Here is a 6,575-nt window from a genome sequence, read left to right as displayed (position 1 = left end):
AACCAGAGTGGAAAACTGCCTCAGTGTCTCGTCTGTTAGGAAAGTGCTGCTTTTGCTGGCCAGGAAACCAGGCAGGTGGGCAGACGTTTCATTCCAAAATTTCCAATTGGGCTATATTCCTTTAGCCAGGTATGAGGCTAACTTGTGTACATAACATTTCCATTCATTTGTCGTTGCCCCCCTCTCTAACTACTTATTTAAGAATCATATTTATGATTGATTGCACCAGTACTATTTGCCTACTTGTTGTTTTTTTGGGGGTTAATGTTCCACCTTGTTCTGTTGTTTATTCCCAAGCCACCTATGAACTGGCTCACCTGTTGCATGTTGAGAAGTAAGATGATGAATACCAGTTCTGTAAAACTGCTCAGGAAAATTACATGGCCATTATAAGTCAGTTGCATGAAAATCCTTGGGTAAACATCATGTAAGTCAATGAACTGAGCTTTAAGTTGGCACGTTTTCCTTTTAGGTAATGGATAACCCTGCATACAAATACTGGAGTGTTCCCTCTGAACTAATAATGAGGAGGAAGAAAAGATCATAGTTGGATTTAGTACAGCCAAGTGTGAGGGCAAGAATTTTATTAAAGGAGTTCAAACAAAAGGGCAGGCATGACCAAGATGTTATGCCTAAGGATTTAAATTTAGTTTCCTGTATAAGTATGCAATGTCTGCCAAAAGACAAATTGTTTCCAGGGCAACATTTGAAAAGAGTGATCATATATCCCTTAGAGCCAGACTGTTGAATGGTTATACAGCAAGACACCACCATAACTTTGTGTGTGCACCTAGTTTTGTTCAGTAATGGTGCTAAGTGAGATTGTATTGGAAGGAATGTCACTCACAGTAGGTTTTTTCTGCCATCTTCCAAGAGAAGGGCTACCAGTGAAAGATTTCCATCTAGGAGTCTATTACTCTGGACACTGATGAGTGAAATTGCAGGTGGCTGTATAAGAGCACCAAGACATGAATTTTAAGGAGTGGGTGGAGTGAGTTAGGTACTCAGTTCCCACTGAATTGTAGCAGAATTTGCATATTTTATGACCAAATTTCTTCTTCTTCTTTTTTTTTTTAATCTTAAACTAAGAAGCCTTTACACTGAGAAATGGATGAAAGATTGATCATTCTGTACATCTGATTTTCAGGGGAAGAAATTATGCTGATGATAAAAGGAGTTCCTTCTTGATACACTCAGTCTAAGAGTTGCTGAGCCATGTATCTCTAGTTTGTTTCGTACATGATGATAAATACAATTAACAAAACATCAGTACTTTAGTTTTCAAAAACGTGGGTATCTCAATGTGAAGGGGGATCAAAACACTTCTTACAGTTATTTGTTTCATCTCTAACATGTTTACACTTCTCTTGGATGTTGAAAATATTGCACTGACAGCTTCATGATCATTTTCTTAAAACAGAAGCATAAACAACGAGATAATTCTTGTACTTAGTGTATAGCGTGTCTTTTATTTCCCTGGGATTGGGTTAGAAATAGTTAGGAGATTGACTTTGACTTTTTCCCTCTTTTCTCTAGTTTAAGAAAAGAAGTTATTTGAAGTTGCTCTATTTTGACTGAAATAGAGAGATTACCCCCTTTTTTTTTTAAATTTTTTTCTTTTTTTGGGGGGGAGGAAGGGGGGGGGGAGTGGAAGAGGGGATGAACTATGAAATCACAAATATTTAATTTAATTCAGAGTTTTACTCATGCATTTCTTCTTTGTTTTGTGAAGCTAAAACCACTGATAAAATGAAACACCAATTTGAAACTAAACCTTTTGTTCTGAAAGTGTAAAAATGAAGTTTTTAGCATTCCAAGAAGACAGTTCTTTTTTAAGAATCAACAGCAACGTAAAAATACATTAGTTTATGATATTTGCATTTTTATATTTTTTGGGAGAAAAAAAAAAAAAGATGGCTTTCTATTTTATTTTATTCTAGACAGGAACTTGTTAAATCTAGTTAGAAAAGAATATAAGATGAGTGGAAAAGCTAACATATAAGAAAGTAGAGTGCCAGGGCATTGTTCTGTGTTGCAGTTGTCCTGGTTTAAATACAACATTCATGATTACCTTTTCTTCAGTTAATACAGAATCATTTCCTTCTTGGGTGGCTGAGATGGCAGTGTGCAATTTTCAGGTGCCAGCTCATGACCATATGCTTAATAGAACATATTTATTTCTGCCTTCTAGTGCTGATTCAAACTTTACTGAGGAAAACTTTTGTTTTGTGGCATTTTTTTTTCCTACTCAAAGCTAAAATACCCCAAATCATGATTTCCTTCTGTAGATACTGCGATTAATTCTGTTCTTTAGAATAAAAATGTTTAAACGACACAGTTGGTTTAAAAAAATCCCTTTTCTCAGATATTTGCTTGAGAGAATGGGGTGCTGGGGAAAGAGGGTTTGATTGTTTGTAGTTTTACGTCAGGAAATCTAGCAGAAGCCACTGCAACATCTCATAAAACATTGTGCAGCTGTGCACAGACCTCAGGGTGCACAGATGCATATGTATTAGATTTCCTTGGAAGGGGCGCAAGCTGAACTTTTTGGTTTTGACACCCGACAGCATCCAGCAAAGGTGAGGTCTGCTACTTGTGCTTTAAGTTTCAAAATTAAAACCGTGTGTGTTGCAGTGCTCACATGACATGTATAAATGTATAAATGAGGGCCATTAAGTGAGTGCGTTTACACATCATTTAAACGAAACGACACATCTAACCAGATGGATGCCTAAAAGGAGTAATTGTGTATTGTTATTTCTGTATCTATTGTCCTTCCTTTTATACCCTCACTTTTGATATGTCCATCTCTTTGATCTGAGCTCCTAGAGTGGAGGCCAGGACCTTTCTTCTCTATATTTTTGTGAAGATGTTAAGTACAACAGGGAGTGCAATTTTTTCTCTCTTAACTGTAGTCATTAAACACTTAGGCATTTAGTCTGAGAGTGACAGTTCAGCATCCTCACCAGTCTATGGAAAGAAAAGGAGCATTTAAAAGCTTTTAGCTTTTTGAAAGGAGCTTTTAACCTATTCAAAGAGACAGATATAAGACAGGTCAATATAGTTTTGTATACATTCTTATAACTCCTTGCTTATGATAAAAAAGAGGCTGAATGACTAACTTGGACAAAGTGTCACTTGTTCAACAGCAACAGTTAATGAGACGAAACAAAGCCCATCAACCAATAAAGAGAGCTAAAAAGAATATAGAAAAGTAGAGAAGAGATGACATTGATGGGCCACTGAGAGATATTAAATCCTTCTACCCAATCTTTGCATATAGCAATTTCTATAGTGTTTTATTCAGCTGTTTATGAGAAAGTCTGTCAACAGTGCTGCATCTTATTATCTTTCCAAGTATAGCAGCCCAATTTAAATAGGAAAATCAGATCTCAAATCTTGACATGCATGTAGGAGAATTTCAGAATTCAAAATCTAGATAAGTGTCTGTAACAGTTGGATAAAATTACAATAGATAAATACTTTTGAATGTTAACTGAACTACAGTCCCTCTTTCAGTTCAGTTTTTAAACGTCAGTGGCATGAAGCATATACTCTTATTTTTCAAATACATTTTTTTTTGTTCTTGAAAACTGGCAAAGTATTTCACGCAAATATCACCTTCCACCCAGATAATTCTATCCTGTAAGATGCTGTCACAACGCATCTACTGCTTTGTTTCTGTTATATCAACTTCTGTTCTTTTTTCCCTCCACAGATGGTAAGAAAAAATAATAGCAACACCAGCTTTTCTAGTGGCTCTTTTTTCCTTTGGACTTCAAAGTACTCCATAAAGGTCAATATTGTTATTCCCGACTTTTATATGAGCGCTGAGTTGTGGAATGACATTTTAAAACAGAATCAGCATATTAATTTGCAGTTAAATACAGGAGTTAGTATTCTTTTCAGTAACATTAGCAGCAGCTGAAGGGGGTCTTAAGGAGTATCAGTACTCCAGTAGCAGTACTCTTAGGACTTCTGGCACACAGCAAAACAAATCTGCAAATTTCCTTCATTACTGTGTCCCATTTTGCTGGCTTGGCACTTGCTTTTTGCTGCATTTACGCAAGGCAGCTGCACACCAAAGTGTTGCAACCTCTGGACTGTTCATCAGTTGCTTTTTTATGGTGATAAAGTGAAAGCATAATTTATAATGATACAAGGTATGTGTTCATGTGCACGTGCAATGTGTGTTGCAGAGGTGTGTACCCTTATGTTATATGCGATTGCTTGGCTGCCATCTGAGCCGCATCTGTTAGAAATGAAAAATATGTGTTTTCTCACCGACATTCTGGGCAACTTGAAGGTGAATATTTTCATCAGATCTCTCCCCATCCTGTAATTTATAATCAGTGGAGGTAGTATGCAGTGCTTTAAGACCATAAAACATAGAAAATTCTCATGGAAGGAAAAATTCATAATGTTTGCCAGATGATAATCCAGAAGGTCTACATGCTAAGAATTTTGATTGTTGACCCTTGTTACCTTCTTCAACAACACAAGATGGAAGAAGATAATAAGATTATGGTAAGTATTCCACAAGCAAGTACTCCACAGTGTAATGGGGCAGACTTCTATTAAAGTCTGTGGAGAAGATTTTATACTTGACTGCTAGCTGTATGCACATCCTATGCACATGCTCTGGGATAGGGAGGCTACATCAGGGGATGGAAGGGAAAAGGTGGAAAATGAATAAGAGCACAGATGGGAAGAGTTAAGGGAAGGTAGTAGGAGAATATCACTCAAGTTATTTTTCTGCAAAAAATGGAAGATCCTTTCTCGGCTTTAAAATTTGATGTGCTTAAAATGCTTATTTGTACTTCCTGTTTATTTTAAGTCTATTTTATGAACTCAGGAGTGTAATGCTAGTCAAACAGTGTAAAAATGGAATTTTTTTCCTGGAAAATGTTCTGATTTTTTCACATGATAGCTCCTGAAATAATAATTACTTCTGCCTTTTATTCCAATTAGTGCTGCAGAACAGGTACAACTCCTAGAGGTACTTCCTAGGATTCCCTAGTTGTATCTGTGCAAATAAGATTGCAAACCATTCTCTAACTCTGAAGCCACTGGCACAAAAGGCTAGTAAAGTTCCTCATCCTTCACAGGATCTCACTGCCTTTCAGAAATTGTGCCCAGGCCAATTATTCTCACTAACAGTGCCCAGAAACTGTTTACAAATTTCCAATGGCAGACACTGCCTTGTTTACTTGTTTAATAGATTTATACTGTTTTGGTCTAAACATCACTTATTGTTCATGCAAGTGATGAGTGGTGTTCCTTCGGTGACGAGTGGTGCCCCCCAAGGGTCGGTGCTGGGGTCATTCATCTTTAATATCATCATCAATGGCATTGACAGTGGGATCATGTGCACCCTCAGTAAGTTTGCTGCTGGCATCAAGCTGTAGGGTGCAGCTGACACACCAGAAGGACATGATGCCATTCAAACAAACCTGGATAGACTTGAACAGTGGGTACGGGAGAACTTCATGATATTCCACAAATCCAAGTGCAAGGTCTTGCACATGTGTTGAGGTAACATATACTACCAGTTCAAGCTGGGATGTGTAAGGATAGAGAACAGTCCTGTCAAAATGACTTGAGGATACTGATGGATGGCAAGCTGGACATGAGCCAATGGTGTGCCATTGCAGCTCAGAAGGCCAGCTGTATCCTGGGCAGCATCAAAAGAAGTGTGGCCAGCAGGTCAAGGGAGGTGATCCTGCCCCTCTGCTCTGCTCTGCTCTGTTAAGACCTCACTTGGAGTACTGCATCCAGATGTGGAGTCCTCAGAACAGGAGAGACATAGACTTGTTGGAGCATGTCCAGAATAGAGCCGCAAAAGTGATCCAGGGGATGGAACACCTACCCTACAAGGACAGGCTGAGAGAGCTGGGGCTGTTAAGCCTGGAGAAGAGAGGACCTCAGAGTGGCCTTTCAGTATCTAAACAGGGGCCTATAAGAAGGAAGGGGACAAGATTCTTTATCAGGATCTGTTGTGACAGGACTAGGGAAAATGGTTTCAAACTAAAATAAGGCAGATCTAGGTTGGATATAAGGTAAATGTTTTTTATGATAAGTGAGGTGAAGCACTGGAACGTGTTGTCCAGAGATGTGGTGAATGTCACATAGTTGGGGACATTTAAGATTGGTCTGGATGGACCTCTGAGCATCTGATCAAGCTATAGATGCCTCTTAATTTTGTCAATCTAAGTATTTCCATATACTCATTTGTCCAAGGAAGAAACAGTAGTGAAATTATATAATTTACAGAAAAAACTTGTTCTTATTAATGTTAATGAAATTATGACAGCAATAGCAAGATTATTCTAAAAATAATATCCTGCTCTGTCTTGGCAATGGAATATTAACTTACAGGTGATTACAGTTTCTCTGCCTCAGAATTACTTCTGTGCCTCTACTATTTGGTAATTCAGGATCTGTGCATCTACAACAACATTTTCTCTGTTTTCATCACTTGGTTTCCTCTGCAATATAGTGTATCTTTATATTTACAAATTGAGCAAACTTGTCCAGAAGACATGACATAGAACTAATAATGCAGTTGCACTGCC

The 6,575-nt window shown here is 37.9% G+C and overlaps 1 pseudogene; it reads left to right on the top strand.

Moving 5' to 3' along the window:
* The first annotated feature begins 5,267 nt into the window (after positions 1-5,267).
* LOC146761576 (uncharacterized) lies at positions 5,268-6,036 on the top strand (annotated as a pseudogene).
* The last annotated feature ends 539 nt before the right edge of the window (positions 6,037-6,575 follow it).

Source organism: Coturnix japonica, chromosome 3 (genome assembly GCF_054131305.1).
Source record: "Coturnix japonica strain WE chromosome 3, WE-NBRP24, whole genome shotgun sequence".
Taxonomy (NCBI): Eukaryota; Metazoa; Chordata; class Aves; order Galliformes; family Phasianidae; genus Coturnix; species Coturnix japonica.
The sequence above is the reverse complement of the archived record's forward strand: the minus strand, read 5'-3'. Positions and strand labels throughout refer to the sequence as shown.